We start from the raw sequence: 17,046 nt of genomic DNA on the forward strand, positions 1-17,046 counted from the left end.
GACATATTCTAACTCTTGGAATTCATCTGCACTTTTATTAGGAAAAAAACATATTTTTCTCTATAAAAGAAAAATTGTGAAATTTGAGAAATACTGACCTAGAGAAAGATCTTTAGTAGTGAACTACAGGGTGAACTAATTTTTATCGAAATACCATAAAAAGAATTACATTTAGTAAAATCTCAATTGTGGACAAAATATATGGGGTAAACAATAGATTATAAACAGTACAATATTGTAGCTGTGTAATAACTAACTTTTTCAAAGGTTTAACATATGGCTGTTCTGTGTTAAGCAATTTACATGTGTTATCTTATTTAATGCTCACAACTAATTTATAGGGAGGCTTTTATCTTCTTAAAACGAGAAACCTTAGTAAAGTAAATTATTTGCTCAAGGTTTACAAATAGTAATTTATACAGCCATATTTCAATTCAGTTTTGCCTGAGTGCAAAGGAAGTGTCTGATGTGTTAATCTTAAATGGTGAGATTATAGCTGGCTTTAATTTTATTTTCCACATATTTTTGTATCTTTTATATTATTCATATTGGAAATATGTTATTTTAATAATGATAAAAATAAAAATAAATACATTAGAAATAAAATAAAGGTAGCAATGGTTGACAATAGCAAACTAATATTTTATAACTATATTAATGAATAAAAATTACTGAACTTATATTTTTTAAAAGAAATTCAGTGTACAGACCTGGATGGAATAATTTAGCTTAATATATACTAATGTGAATTTAGTTGACAGATTTTTGTTGACTTCAAATTGATGAAAGCATTTATTTTTTAATACTTACAGGTCTGGGCTGCATAAACTTTATTATAGCATCTTTTATCTGGGACAATTGTACTCAAAGTGTGGTCCTCAAATCAGTGGCAGCCCAGGTTTATGATGAGATAAGAAAATAAACTGAGAATAAGCAAGAATCTAATAATAGTAAGCAGAGCTTATATTTTGTGTCTTTTTCCCCACTTTTCTATTTTTTTTTTTCAAAATAAACTCTTTGGTCCTCAATAGATAAGGGGATAAAAGCCCATTGGTATTTAATTACAAAGAGTTTAGAGAATCACTGACCTGGGAGATAATCTATGGTATTCTCCTTGGTTATATCATGTCTGTGGTACTTACTCATCCCTGGGTGTGAAATTTAAGTGGAACTTTTAGAGAAGGGAAATTAAGATAATGAAGGACCCAGAAGAGACATTACATGATGAACTATAGAATAGATAGCTTGCAACAGGTGATCTATTCTGGAATTTGAAGAGTCACTATTGGAAAGAGGGCATATGATTATTATGTATAGATAGAACTAGTAAAATGTGTAGACATTAGTAGAAGAAAGATTTTGATGCAATAATTAGGAAGAAATCTAATTACAGAATAGTAAAAGTGAGAGTATTCTACTTAGAGTATGAAAAAGTTTACAAGATTAGAACTATTTAAATAATTTTGTGTGACTATTCGAAAAGCATTTGGTATATAACTGATTCTGAAAAGTTCTTGTCCAATTTCAAGATCCTATGACTCTCAAAATAGGATAGATAACCTGGTTTTTGTAATATTTTTCCAGTTCATGCTGAACATTACTCTTAGTGGGATCTTAAACCAACAGTGCAGCTGTTCATGTAAATTCAAGACCTTACTAATTAAATGGGTCAATCTTATTTTTGTGGCATGTTGTGGTTCCCTTAGGTGTAGAGTTTTGGCTATCCTTTTCAAAAGTCAGTTATCCTGAAATGGTATTCAGTAATCTATGTACATATATTTTCTTCATAAGTCTTTATTTTTGTTGGACATTATGTTTTTGACCTTGAGCTATCCAGATATTTTTCTCAACATTATGTCATTTTATTTTTGCAAATGTATTCTAAAACGACAAGCCAATCTTGAAATATACTCAGGAACTAACAGTGAAATTTGACAGCCATAGGCATAACAAAGATAAAATGAATTAATATTTTACATTCTGAAATAACCTCTTCTCTTCTGGACTCTCATAGGAACTTTTTTATGCCTTATTTTCTGCATCACGTTATATTCATCATTCTTTTATAATAAATACTTGTCATGGCTTAGTTAGATTGTTCTTTTCTTGGTCTCTCCTGAAAACAAAAGACATGCATAATGTTTTCCTTTCACAGAAGGTGGAAAATTTCCTTCCATTGGGAAACATTTCTTTCCTTGCTATCTTTACTGTTTTGCTACTCATTATGACACTAAAACAGTGAATATTTATTGAGCCAAAGCTGTGACAAGGTTTTACGTTAAACACAATAATTGTGTATCATTGTTCGTTTTCAGTCATACCATAGCTCTCTGCATCTAACATGGGTAAACCTGGTAATTAAGTAGTCTTGCTATTTATTACTAAGATAAAAATATCTTTTGTTCATATATGCCAGGCTAGAGATTTTGGAATAGTTGATTTGCTCTTAAAGAACTAGGTATACTTAAGCCATTTTATGCATGTCTTATATCTTTAACCTCTTACAAGGTAGAGATTGTGTCCTATCTTTACGCCTTCTTACAATCACAAAAATCTTTGATACAAGGATAGCTCAATGAACATTTATTTCATGGCTTACTATTTTTAGCCTGACATACAGATGTGTTGTATAAGATGATTCAAGCCCACCAGAGAGTGACATTACATAGAGAGACTACGGCTTTGTTGGTAACTTACAAACCAGTGCCGGGGAAATGGAAAGGTAGTGGCCATTTGAGTGGACCATTAATAGATTGCTTGTGAGACTGGGAATGCTAGTAACATAATCCCCGGGCTGAGCCAGAAATTTAACTCAGCAATTAGTCTCCTCTTGTCTTGCCACCAACACAAAATTTAGAGGACAGGCTTTCAACTCTGATGTGCATAGGTTTCTAATCTGTTTCAGCCATTTCGATTCAGTGATCTTAAGCAAGTCCCAGAATTTATCTGTGACTCAGTTTGCATATCAATAAGATGGACACAACAATACCTACGTCACAAAGTTGGAGTGAGGATTAAACGAGGTAGTCTAGGCTAAGTAAGTCTAGGCTAAGTCCAGAATCTACTAAGCATTTGTCAAATGAAAAGTTCTTTTATTTCTCATAACTTATTTTAGGATGTTTATTTGGCTCTGGCTCATTGTTACTCATGATATGGCTCATTATATAAACCCTAATATTAATGTGTACATTTTTGATTCTTGACATATTCTAACTCTTGGAATTCATCTGCACTTCTTGTCTTGGCTCTATTTGTTTTGTTTTGACTATGAGTCCTCAGAGTTACAGCTCTCCATTTCTCACAACGTCATCTCACACAATCCTCTCAAGGAAAGAGAAAACATAGAAAACGTGAACACAAACATGATAACAACAAACAAGATTTAATCATCCTACAGGAATTTTTTGAATAACTTGAAGATCTGATGAAATCTGCCTTCTGTATATGTAAATAGTATTTTCACAACCCTTATGCCAGCTTCATAAAAGTTTCTGGATTTTTTTTTTTGCAAGAATTATTTACTGATCAGGGAATGATACTAACTGAATACTTTGCAATATCTTCATATTTATGTTGTTATATCTCAACTGTTTTTCTGTTGCAGAAGAGCAGTAATGACTTAGCCAGGTAAAGCTTGATAGTATGTGAACTTTGGATTTAATATAAATAAATGTCCTACTTTACATAGCTATGTAATCATTGTATAAACTAAAGTTATAGTCTTTAGACTTGAACTCCATTTTAGATCAATATTGTATTTTATAGGTGAATAAATATGTAACATTCAGTAGAGTACCAAATGAAGGAATCTGAATACTAAGTAGGTTTTCTTTAAGACAGACAGGATTTATAAAGTGCTGTAAAATTTGGTTAAGTAAAAAAATTTACAGCACTTTATAGCCCATATGTCATTCCAGGTTTTCATTGATTTCATGCATATCTAAGGATTATTGAGATTATGAAATTGTGATTTTTTTAGTTATTAGTTTGCTTATTCTTACCACAGATATCACACGCAGCTTCAAATATTCAAGAATATTGAGCATTTAAAAATAATATCCATTTAAAATCTGAGAATGAAAATATATGGTGAATTAAATAATCAGTGCTGTATTTCTATATATCATGTATGATATAGGTAATAAAGATATTATAGGTAATAAAATATATGGTATCTGTAATTTTGTTGTTGTCGTTTTAGAATAGGGTCTAGCTCTGTTGCCCAAGCTGGAGTCCAGTGGCGTAATCATAGATCACTGCAGCCTCGAACTCCTGGGTTGAGTGATCGTCCTGCTTCAGCTTCCCAAACAGCTGGGACGATAGGTGTGTGCCACCAGGCTGGCTAATTTTTCTTATTTTTTTAGAGACAAGATCTCTCTACATTGCCCAGGCCAGTCTCGAGCTCCTAGCCTCAAGCAATTCTCCTGTCTCAGCCTCCTGAGTCACTGGAATTACAGTCATGAGCCAGCATGCCTGGTGGTTATCTATATTTTTAAGTAAGGAATATTTACCATACAGCATCATAATATATTTTATTTTTTAGAATGTATCTTATTTATAAGTTCAGTGTTATTGAAAAACTTCCATTATAAAATCAGTATATTGTAAGTACTTATACCATATGGAGTTTAACCCTTCATTGCTTTGCCTAAGTATTTGCAGCTAATACGTTACTACTAAACTATATGTTTACGACAGGTACATTAACACAGTTAATTTGTCTCTGACAGAGTCCTGTGATTACTCAAAAGTGTCAATTATCATGAGATAAAAATACCAGACTAAAGTACTCAATTATTGGTTTTTAAATTAGGCTGGACTTAGCTGAACAGTTCTGGTTTTGCCTTTCCCTCACACATGTACAATAATCTGAGAGCTGATTGATCTAAGATGGCTTCAACTCAACTGCTCACTCCTGCAGGCTAACCCAGTCTTATTTTTGTGAAGACTCATCCCCAGAACAGTAAGAACACAAGTACCAAGGTACAAACACTTTAAAAATATCTTCTTCCATCATGTTTATTTGTTAGAGTCCATTGGCCAAAGCGACTCATAGGACCAAGCCCATTAGTCTGTATGTTAAGACATTCACCATGGGTGAGGATATAAGATGTCGTGAATAAATGTGGGACTATAATAATCTACCACAATGAGGTTTTATGAAGTCATTTACTTTAAGAACCTCTTACTTCACAGTGAAATAGTCAAACCACAAAATACAAATATATCGTATTTCAACTTGAATTTTATTTGCTTGATGCCACAAGAATTTGCTTGCTAACTGCCTCCTGTAGCAATTAGCATTTCCTAGTGACAAGTATTTCTCAATATTGTTTGTGGAAACAGAAGTCTTCAATCTTCTTCCCTCCCTCCATCCCTACCATCCTTCTTCACTAACCCTTCAAAAAATTAAATCATGTCTAATGTGTTTATTTTAATGTAAAATGAACTCCACCCAACAACAAACGAAACCAAACTAAACTATAACAACAAACCAAAACATACAAACTTTTTTCAAAAAAGTATTTTCAGAGAGATTTTACATATACCACACATCTACAAAATTAAGATTTTTAACATGAAAATATGATACACACAAAAAGTCAAAATTTAGACATTTTAAGTAAATTCTCATATGTAGTAAGTGACTGGTGAATTGCAATAAATCAACTTATTAATGAATGATGGCCTGGTGAGGAAGTAGAGTTTAAGTACCATGCTAGTCTTTATGTAAAGAGTATATTTTATTGCCTTTTACCAGCATACTCCTTTTATAGTTGCAAATCAGCTTCTCAATATCTTCCTCTCTTTTTGCTCCTCATTTATTGATGAAGAATTTTGATTGTTTACTGGCCAGGAGATTTATTTGGTAAAATGTGTGAGTGAAAAGAGAAAAAGAATTATAATTCAAGGATATAATAAAGTCTCTCAAGAAGATTTTTAGACCAAGTAAATTGAGTGTTTTTGTAGGCCAATGAATCAGGAGAGGAGTGAGACTTTGCAAGAAAAAAGCTTTGCAATAAAAACTCCTCTATAGAATGAGTTCACAGGGAGCATTGGCAATATCCTTGGAAAAGAAAACAGTCTTGTTTCTCTATGAGAGGAGCGGAAGAGACTAGGATAAACATAGATTGTGGAACAAGGCCTTGCAAGAGAGCAGAGTGTGATGCAACAGACATATAACACTGAAGGAGAACACATTTTTCTTTCTCATGCTTCTCAGTAGGATCAGACATAGGATCTTTACTTAGATTGAAAGTCCAGTTCATTTTATTTTATCTCACATTATTTGAGCATCTTTTATGTGACAAGAATCTTCCTAGATGCCTATGATCCCAAGAGGTCCATCTGGAAAGTATCTAGCCATAGTTAACCTAATGAGAAAGGTTTGCATGACATCTATGTAACTGGCAGCCAAGATGAATAGACCGTAATGTGCATGCATGAACAATGACCACTCCACTGTGCTAATCAGTGGATCAACTAGACACTGCTGAGTGAGCATGTGTACTGTGTGGCCCTCGCATTCAAAACGACTGAGTAGAGCTCAATGAATCTGCATCAAATTTTTCATTAAGCTTGAATATCCCTCCACGGAAACTATTTGGATGATTCAGAAGCCTTTCAGGGATGATGCAATGAATGCAAATAAAAGTGTGGCACAAACGCTTCAAAGATGGTTGAGAATCTGTTGAAAGTGATCCACATTCTGGAAGGCCTGCAACAAGCAGAACACCTGAGAATGTTGAATGTGTACAGGCTACAATCAACAAAGGTCAGTGATTGTTAGTGTAAGAACTGGAAGCTGATCTGGGGATTCCAAAAACTACTGTGTCCAACATTTTGACACAGTATCTTGGCATGAAATGTGTCATGGCAAAATGTGTTCCATGGTTTCTGTTACCAGAGAAGATGGAACATCATACTGCATTTGCTAATGATTTGTTTCAAACTGCTATCAATGAATCAAATTTCCTCAAGAAGGTCATGACCAGAGATGAATCATGAGTCTATAGCTATGATCTGGAAATGAAGGCCCAGTCGTCCCAATGGAAGTTGCCTGGTTCTCCATGCCCTAAGAAGGTGTGGCAAAGTTGCAGCAAGATCATGAGCATGTTAACTGTGTTTTTGGACTGGAAAGATGTTGTCCATCAAGAGTACACTATTCCAGGCCAAACAATTAATAGGGAGTATTACCTCAATGTTCTTTGTTGATTGAGAGATGCAATGCGTTGAAACTGTCCTCAGCTATGGGCAACTGGTGATTGGCAGCTTCATCATGACAACGTGCCTGCCCATGCATCACATTTCATGCAGAGTTTTTTGGGGAAACATCAAATCACCCAGGTGACTCAGTCCCCTACAGCCCAGATTTGGAGTCCCATGACTTCTGGCTTTTCCCAAAACTAAAATCACCTTTGAAAAGTGATTTAGGGAAAGAGATTTCAGGCTGTTGATGAGATTCAGGAAAATACGATGAGGCAGCTGATGACGATTCCTACAAAGGATTTTGCAGAGTGTTTTGAACAGTGGAAGAGACCCTGGGAGAACTGTGTGAAGTCCCAAGTGCCTATTTTGAAGGGGACTGAGGCATCATTGTCCTATGTATGATGTTTCTTGTATCTTCTTCAATAAATGTTTCTATTTTTCATATTACATGGCTGGATACTTTCTGGACAGACATTATAAACAATCTCTGTATTAAGGGACTTTACCATATTGGTGAGAGACTGTCACATAAATTCACTCTAATGTTCATAGGCAGGATTTTGAGAAAATGACACTTAAGCTTGGTCTTAAAGGATGTACAGACATTAACCAAGAAAAGATAGAGAAGGAGGTTGTAAGCAGGAATAGCAATTGCCAAATCAGCTAAGTTGGACAGATAAATGTTCAATATTGGTGGGTATGTTTTTCAATTGTTTTTAACCTATAACCATATAGATGAATATGAGAGCTATTGCACATCCCTCTTCCTGAGATGCTGAATTCCCTCCCACCAATGCTGCCCAGTATAAAACCTAGCATTTCTTGTTGATACGAGTTTTGTTGAGAAGACTTTGCTTGAGCAAATAGGGCTGGGAATGGGAATTATGTGTAGGTTTTTCTAATAGCAATTCTTCAGGAGACTTATGCCGGGACTACAGGTAGTAAAATGTAATTGGAAAGGAAGTGAAAACTAGAATTCTCAAAACTCCTGCTTTTTGTCCAGAGAAGCCATTGATGAATGGAAATGATTCTAAGATAGTAAACAAAGTGCTTGAAATTTTCTACCAATTGAATTCCAATATAGCCTCTAATGAAATGCTAATTGATTAACATAAGCCAAGACATAGGAATTGCATTCTTCAATTCTATATATATATCAGAAAACCCTGTCTGTATCAATATTATTTTTATCTGCATTAAGTAAAGCTCCACAATTGTTTTTAAATGATCTTTTGACTGTTAAGCAAATGAAATAGATTTCCAAGTTCACGTTAATTAAATGATACCATAACATATTTGGGTAATCTACTTAGAATTCTCTGAAAGTTACTCTTCTAATGACAATATCAATAGGGGAATATGTTGTTAAGATAGCTTTATTTAATGACATTTATTCATAATATCATAAATTAAAGTTATATCATGATTCAAATATCCCATAGTTTTTATTTACATTTAATAATCCATTCTTAATGCCTTTGGGAATTTTAGGGAAAAAGTAGACAATTGGACTAAATGGCCAAGAAGGCTTGCCCGTCACACATATCTGAGATTCCAGAAATTTCAGCATTACAACTGGCAACCTGGACATATTGTGAGATTTTCTTCTGATGGTTTTAATATTAATTTATTTCACTGTCCTACTTAAAACAACTATTCTTTTGGTATCCATATTGAATTGAATCATCAAATAAAATAGGACTTTTGATAATTTTTCTTAATATTACCTACCCATTGCTGCTCTATCATCTCTTCCAATATTTACAGAGGTAGTGTAAAATATTAAAAATAACTTTCTCATATTCAAAGAGGAATTGATTATACCCAAAATGGATTTTTTTTTTCCTGAGAGAAGTTCTTGTCAGCCACACCTCCCCCAAGTTTGCTGCCGCATTTGGATTTGGGGCCTCCTACAAACTTAATGGTACTGGTGACAGCAGGACTGATATTAAAGATTGGCTGAGGCTGGTTTTCTTTTGCTGGCCTGTCTCAGACCTCCTTTTATTATCTTTGGTTACCTAGCAACAGGTAATGTTGAGGTAAGGCCAGGTGATGCCATCAGGCTCTTCCCTGTGCTATGGTTTTGAGTGTTTATTTACTAACTACATTCCTTTGATGTTCACACAAAGGCCCATATCAGTGTAAAAATAGGTAAACTGATTTGGCTAATGAAACAGTCAACCATTATTTGAGTCTCTAATATTACAGAGTGTGTTTGGTTTGAAAATGTGCTGAGTAAACTTCTTTGATAATTTGAAAAAAAGATAATTTGATGATGACTTACTATAATTTTAAAAGAAGTAGAAGTGATTTCTTTATAGGTGGCTTTTTTTCAAATCATGGGCTTAAAGGTGGCTGACACAGTAAGGAACTAATTGCCTGGTCTTAACTGAGCACACTGCTGCAAGAGACCTTGGAAACATTTCTTCTCCTGGTATTTGCATCACCTTGAGCTTCATTTTAATGATGCCTTGTTCTTTTTGGCATTGAGTCTCATTTCAAGGGAAAATGTGAACTAGTTTCACGTTTATAAAGAACCAAGATATGCATAAAAAGTTTAGATTTGCTAAAAAGTGTTTCTTGTATGCTTTAAAAATCCTATTCAGAGAGGTAGATTTGTCTTATTTTTTTAACAGCTAATAATACGTTGTGATATTAACCGATTTCACTAATATCTCTGTGATATTTGTCATTTTTACTTCAAAGATATGACCACCAATGCAATTGGAGTATTATTATATGAGTGTATTGCTGGAGATAATTTAATTTATCCTCAAATTTGTGTAATCCAAGTCTTAAAATTAGTTTTAGAGTGTTTTACATGGTTTATAACTAATTTTTTTACTTAACCACAATTTACGTTTAATGTGAATAAAATCAGTTTGAATATTTAGTATTTTGAAAAACAACTCATTTCTAATTCAATACTATTGGATGTTTATTATGTTAATGTGACTATATAAGATATTTTAGATCTTACAAATATGACAAAGACATATCTTTGTTTTAAAGTAATTTATGATTTTATAAAGCAGATAATAGACATGCAAGTAAATATAAAGCAAAGAATATTATTGCTAGAGACAAAAATCTATGTAGACATAGATACCTGTACTAGATTTGTTCGAGAGATATTAAGGGTTTAAGCTTGTCTAGAAAAGTGGCTTTCAAACTTGCGGCCAGGACCAGTGAGCAGCATCATTTGAGCACTTTTTAGAAATGCAAATTCTTGAGTTTCACCCATACCTCAAACTTAAAACCGTGGAATGGGAGCTAACAGTTTGTGTTTTCACAAGCCCTCCAGCTGATTCTGATACGTGATAAAGTTTGAAAACCACCACTTCAGAACTGAGCTGTCCAATATGGTAGCCACTAGCTACATGTTGCTGTGTAATTTAAATTAAATTAAATCAAAATTTCAATTCCTCAGTTGTATTAGCCACTCAACTCAGCAGACATACGGTCAGTATGTCTACAGAGTGCTGAGTAGACATATGTAGCTAGCAACCACCATATTGGGCAGAGCAAATGTAGAACATTTCCATCACTGCAGAAAATTTTATTGGATAGCATTGCTTTAGAGCGTGAAGCCCTCAATGGGAGATTATGTTAAGTAAAAAAAGAAAAATTTAGCTTAGACCATAGAGATTCTTAAATGCAATTATAAGGAGTTTGAGCCATACCCTATTATGAGGAGAGAGTGATAAATATTTTTTTGAGAAAAGAACATCAGAAAGGCTGGACTTTGTTTACAGAACATCACTCTTCTAGTCAGGTGCCAGATGGTTCTTATTCAGTGAGACTGGAGGGAAGCAAATGCCAGTTAAACTTGTACTGAGATTGTGAGAGTGGGAAGGCAAAATAGAACATGTGTTTATAAAACATTGAGGATGTGGACCCAATAGGAACAGGTTGCTTGTTGGATGGAAGGTGATTAGAAAGATAGAAAACTTAAACTTTAAGAATGAATTTTTGAGTGAATGACTGGGACAAAGTTAATGCCATTATCAGTGACAAGGAAATAGGAACAGCAGCAGTTTATCAGATTAAGGAAAAAAGGTGATTAGTTTATTCATGAATTTTTTTTTTAATTTTTTATCTTATTGACTCTTCTAGAAGCACTTTTTTTTTTTTTAATTTCAAGATGTCATGGGGGTACAGATGTTTAGGTTACGTATGTTGCCCTTGTCCCCCCCTGCCCCAGCAAGTCCGAGTTTCAAGTGCGTCCATCCCTCGATGGTGCGCATCGCACTCTTTGTGTACGCATATACCCGTCCCCTTCTCCCCCCTTCCCCCTCCCTCCTGCCCGACATCCAATAGATGTTATTCTTATATGTGCACTTATGTAATAAACCAATAGCTTTGTTATTCATCCAGAAATTTTCTTTACGACTTTTATAACACAGTTATATCCCGTTACTTTCCTTCACTGTCTGTTAATTTTTTAGGTAACCACTTTTAATGAAGTAACCAAGCGTTCTCCCACTAATTATTAGATATGTTTTTTTCAAAGATTAGAGGAAAAACAGAAGAAATTTTATCTATCAATACATCTGATGGAGTATGTCAAAAGAATTTCTTCCTTTTTTGCTAGAAAATATTTTTTTCTAGAATAGAGGTCACAAAGAAAGAAACAAGGTTTTAATGTACTATCTGAACATTCTAGTTTTCTAAAGAACACTCTGAACATTATAGTTGGATTTTGTAGCAAAATGGAAATTATTTTAAATTTCATGTGAAATAGAATATTCTTTTTTGGAAACACGTTGCTAAGAGGGTCAAGCACTGTTCTAATTCTTTTTTATATTATAAATTTCACAGCAGTGTATACTTTTACACATTGATGTGCTTATATCCCTGTGGATTAATTTTATTTCCATTTGAAGATTTAAAAAATCATATTAACTAACATCATGTCAGAATTGTGTGTACATTTTAGACCAATTCTTTGCAGAAATAGCTTAATTTATATGATTTGAAACATTATATTAAATAAGATAGAAAAAAACACCATTCTGTTAGGTTTCCAGAATCATACTTATAGTTCTTACTTCTACTATTTTTAGAACGTTAGATGAAGACTAAAATTGTATGGGCTAAAATTTTCTTACTTATATAATTAAAAGCTTGAACTAGATAATCTTATTTTTTTCTGGCTCTAAATAGGGCTAAGCGTGAAAACAATTGCTTGAGATTGTTTATTAGCTATTGTTTATCAAAGAGTATGCTTCATGGGTGGTAATGAGACACAAGGAAGGCAAATGGCTGAGAAGTCAAGGAAAATAAGATTTGGAACACAGGATGTAGGTGCTTGTATCAGATTGGACAGCAGCAATCAGGAACTTATCCATAGGACTCTGAGACTTGGGGTAATATTGCAAACAGGAGAATTGCCCATCCTTGCGTAAATTAGATTCTAATTGGGAATGCATGGAGTCATGAAAAATAAAAGGAAGGGTTACGTAGATAGAGTTGTTAGGAAGTAGAGTGGGAGACAGGCTTCTGCAAAGACAACCCCTGCTTGTATAATGGTTGTGCTTGGTCTGTCTCTAGATTGTATTTATACTGTTAAATGCATATATTCTGAATTTGTATGCTGTGGCAGTGAATTTGATAGATACATTCATGAGTGAATAACTGGCAGTACCCTGTTAGGGCAGTGGTTAGGGGATCACAAGGTCTTGCTAGGGTGCTAGCTCTTCTATTATGATAGCATGTGCCACAGTGTTGGGGACACCTGGTTGACACCTGGTCCTGGGCCAACTACCCTCTGGAAAAACTTGACACTCTTAGGGCCATTCAAGTAGAGAGAGCAATCTAAGCAGTAAATCGCTAAATTGTTCCAATTTTCAGCTAGTCTACCGAGATCACCAGTTCACTGAAATTGGCAGCACCAACAGATTAAACTTCATTCTAGTAACCATACCAATAGGTGGACCTATGCAGGCCACGTGGATTTCTAAACATTCAAGATGTTGATATTGACTGTGTTCTAACTAGAGGAAGAAACAATGATCATGTGCAGCAGTAAGGAGTGATCAATCCTTTGGAATCAATTTAATGCCTTTTAAGGCCATTTAATACTTGATTTTTTTCCTCTCATGATCTAGTACTTTGCAGCACCAACACTTGCATTTCTCTCCAGATATTTCCAAACGGAGTTTCCTTATTGCAGTTTCTCAGCCTCCTAATATCACTAACTTCATTTATGTAGAGTGATCTCTTGGCGCAAGAAGGAATGTCTGTTATCAGGAAGGCAGAGGGTAGGCAAAAGCAGTTATGTCTGTGCTTGAACCTGATCAGATTCCACCTGTGTTCTTTGCTTCTCTCATTCCTCTGGCCACAAATTATGTAGTGATAATGAACTTACTCTCTGTCTTCTGACTTTCATTAACCAGAGATTTCTCAGTGACCAGAACATATTTTATTACCTCAAAGGAGAATTGAAAATAGTTTTTCAAAATCTTTTATAAGATTTTTATATGATAAGATTATATTATAATTTTTAAAATTAATTATAACACTGATATATTTCCTTAATATAACCATTATTCTCATTTTAATATAATACAAGTCTCTTCTTAATCCTCTCTTCTCCCAGCAGTTTAACCTCTGTGGGCTGTATTATTTTTTCTACAAATAGAAGAGTTTGCATTTGGTGATCTCTGAAGTCCCTTCAAACTCTGAGACTAAGTCTGAAAGTAAAGGATAATAGGAGGACGTTCCTCATCTCCTGAGATTAAAGTCATGAAAAGTGTCTACTGAGCTACTTTCTAAAACATCCCTTTGACTCACTGAGGTGAATAGACCATTACAACAGTCTGACACTGAATGCTATTTTATCTTCTTATATTCCTCAAATGGTTGCTTCTCATTCTTCCATGTGATGATTTTTCAGGCATTTAGTCCTTGAAACAAGTGACATTTTTCTAATTTTAACTCAGATCAATCAGTTGGGTGAGTATTGATGAACAAGCATTTGCTATAACCATGTCTCGAGTAATGTCAATCTGTATTGAACATGTGCCATGCCTAAGAGATTTCTTAATTAACCTGCTGACACTGCCAATGAAAGTTCAATGTTGTCTCAAGAAAAAGTTCCATAAGTACATGTCTCTTTGCTATTTTTACCATCTGCTCTGGTGTTCCATGAATTTCATGTATTTTGTTTTTCTTATCAGAATTAAATAATTTATGAAAATCATTTAAATATGTGATTTAAATTCTTTAAAATGCTGGTAGCATTCACATGCTTTAAATATAGAAATATCTAGGTCACTAGATAGGACTAAATGAATTGTTTTTATGATTTTGGCTTACTCATTTGTTTATTCATGTGTTTGTTTTAGAAAGGTCTATTCTGAAGCCACTTATCTGCAAAGTGTCATCTGAAAAGCTTAAATCCTGAAATCTTCCCCCAAAATCTCATATTTTCATTTCATACTATGATGTTTAGCTTGCTATTTTTGAAAATGTAGTATAACTGCTATTGTGGCTTTCACTCTGGAAAACATTTTATATATACATATATTTTTATTTCAGCATATTATGGGGGTGCAAATGTTTAGGTTACATATATTGCCTTTGCCCCGCCCAAGTCAGAGCTACAAGCATGTCCATCTCCTAAACGGTGTGCACTGCACTTGTTAACTGTGACTATACTCCTCCCCTTCTCCCCCCTCCCACCTACCCAACACCTGATGAATGTTACTACTATATGTGCACATAAGTGTTGATCAATTAATACCAATTTGATGGTAAGTACATGTGGTGCTGGTTTTTCCATTCTTGTGATAGTTCACTTAGTAGAATGGGCTCCGGCTCTATTCAGGATAATACAAGAGGTGCTAGATCAGCACTGTTTTTTGTGGCTGAGTAGTACTCCACAGTGTGTGTGTGTGTGTACACATATATACATACACATCCCACATTTTATTAACCCATTCATGTATTAATGGGCACTTGGGTTGTTTCCACGTCTTTGCAATTGTAAATCATGCTGCTATAAACATTTGAGTGCAGATGTCTTTTTTATAGAATGTCTTTTTTTCCTTTGGGTAGTTTCCCAGTAATGGGATTGCTGGATCAAATGGTAGTTCTACTTTTAGCTCTTTGAGGTATCTCCATATTACTTTCCACAGAGGTTGCAATAGTTTTCAGTCCCACCAGCAGTGTATGAGTGTTCCTATCTCTCTGCATCCATGCCAACATTTATTATTTTAGGACTTTTTAATAAAAGCCATTCTCATTGGAGTTAAGTGATATTTCATTGTGGTTTTGATTTGCATTTCAAATGTAAATGATTGGAAATGCTGAGCATTTTTCCATGTTTGTTGGCCATTAGTCTATCTTCTTTTGAAAAGTTTCTGTTCATGTCCTTTGACCACTTTTTAATTGGGTTGTTTGATTTTTTCTTGCTGATTTTCCTGAGTACTATATAGATTCTAGTTATCAACCCTTTATCGATGTGTAACATGCGAATATTTTCTCCCATTCTGTAAGTTGTCTATTTTCTCTTCTGGTATTTTCCTTGGCTGTGCAGAAGCTTTTTAATTTGATTAGGTCCCATTTATTTATTTTTGTTGTTGCTGTGATTGCTTTTGGGGTCTTCTTCATAAATTGTTTGCTGAGGCTGATGTCTATAAGAGTTTTTCCAACATTTTCTTCTAGAATTATTATAGTTTCATGCCTTAGATTTAAGTCTGTTATCCATTGTGAGTTTGTTTTTGTGAGAGGTGAGAGGTGCAGATACTGTTTCAGTCTTCCACCTATGGCTATCCAATTTTCCTGCACCACTTATTGAATAAGGATTCTTTTCTCCAGTGTATGTTGTTGTCTGCTTTGCCAAAGATCAGAAGGTTATATAAGGATGGTTTTATATCCGGGTTCTCAATTTTGTTACATTGGTCTATGTCTCTGTTCTTGTGCCAATGCCATGCTGTTTTGGTTACTATAGCCTTGTAGTATAGCTTGAAGTCTGGTAAATTGATGCTTCCCAATTTTTTCTTTTTGCTTGAGGTTGCTTTTGCTATAGGGGGTCTTCTCTGGTTCCATACAAAGTGTAGAATTATTTTTTCTATATCTGTGGAAAATGATATTGTTATTTTAATAGGGATTGCATTGAATCTGTAGATCGCTTTGGGTAGTACAGACATTTTAACAATGTTAATTCTGCCGATCCATGACCATGGTATGGTTTTCCATTTGTTTACATCCTCTGCTATTTCCTTCCTCAGTGTTTCGTAGTTCTCCCTCTAGAGGTCTTTCACCTCCTTAAATATATTCCTATATATTTTATTTTCTTCGTTGCTAATGTGAAGGGCATTGAGGCTTTGATTTGGTTCTCTGTTTGACTGTTGTTGGCATATGGGAATGCTATTGATTTGTGTACATTGATTTTGTAACCTGAGACTTTGCTGAATTTATCAATTCCAGTAATCTCATGGCATAATCTTTGGGGTTTTTTAGATATAAAATCATATCATCAGCAAAAAGTGATAGTCTCACCTCTTCTTTCTCCATTTGGATGCCCTTGATTTCTTTCTCTTGTCTGATTGCTCTGGCTAGGACTTCCAGCACTATGTTGAATAGAAGTGGTGATAGAGGGCAACCTTGTCTAGTTCCAGTTCTAAACGGAAATGCTTTCAATTTTCCCCGTTCAATATAATGTTGGCTGTGGGTTTGTCGTATATGGGTTTTATCATTTTGAGCTAAGTCCTGTCTGTGCCTATTGTGTAAACTGTTCTTATCATAAAAGGGTGCTGAATTTTGTCGAATGCTTTTTCTGTGTCTATTGATAAGATCATATGGTCTTTGTTTTTGCTTCTGTTTACATGG

The sequence above is a fragment of the Propithecus coquereli genome, unplaced genomic scaffold, assembly GCF_000956105.1.
Source record: "Propithecus coquereli isolate 6110/MARCELLA unplaced genomic scaffold, Pcoq_1.0 Scaffold382, whole genome shotgun sequence".
Lineage (NCBI taxonomy): Eukaryota > Metazoa > Chordata > Mammalia > Primates > Indriidae > Propithecus > Propithecus coquereli.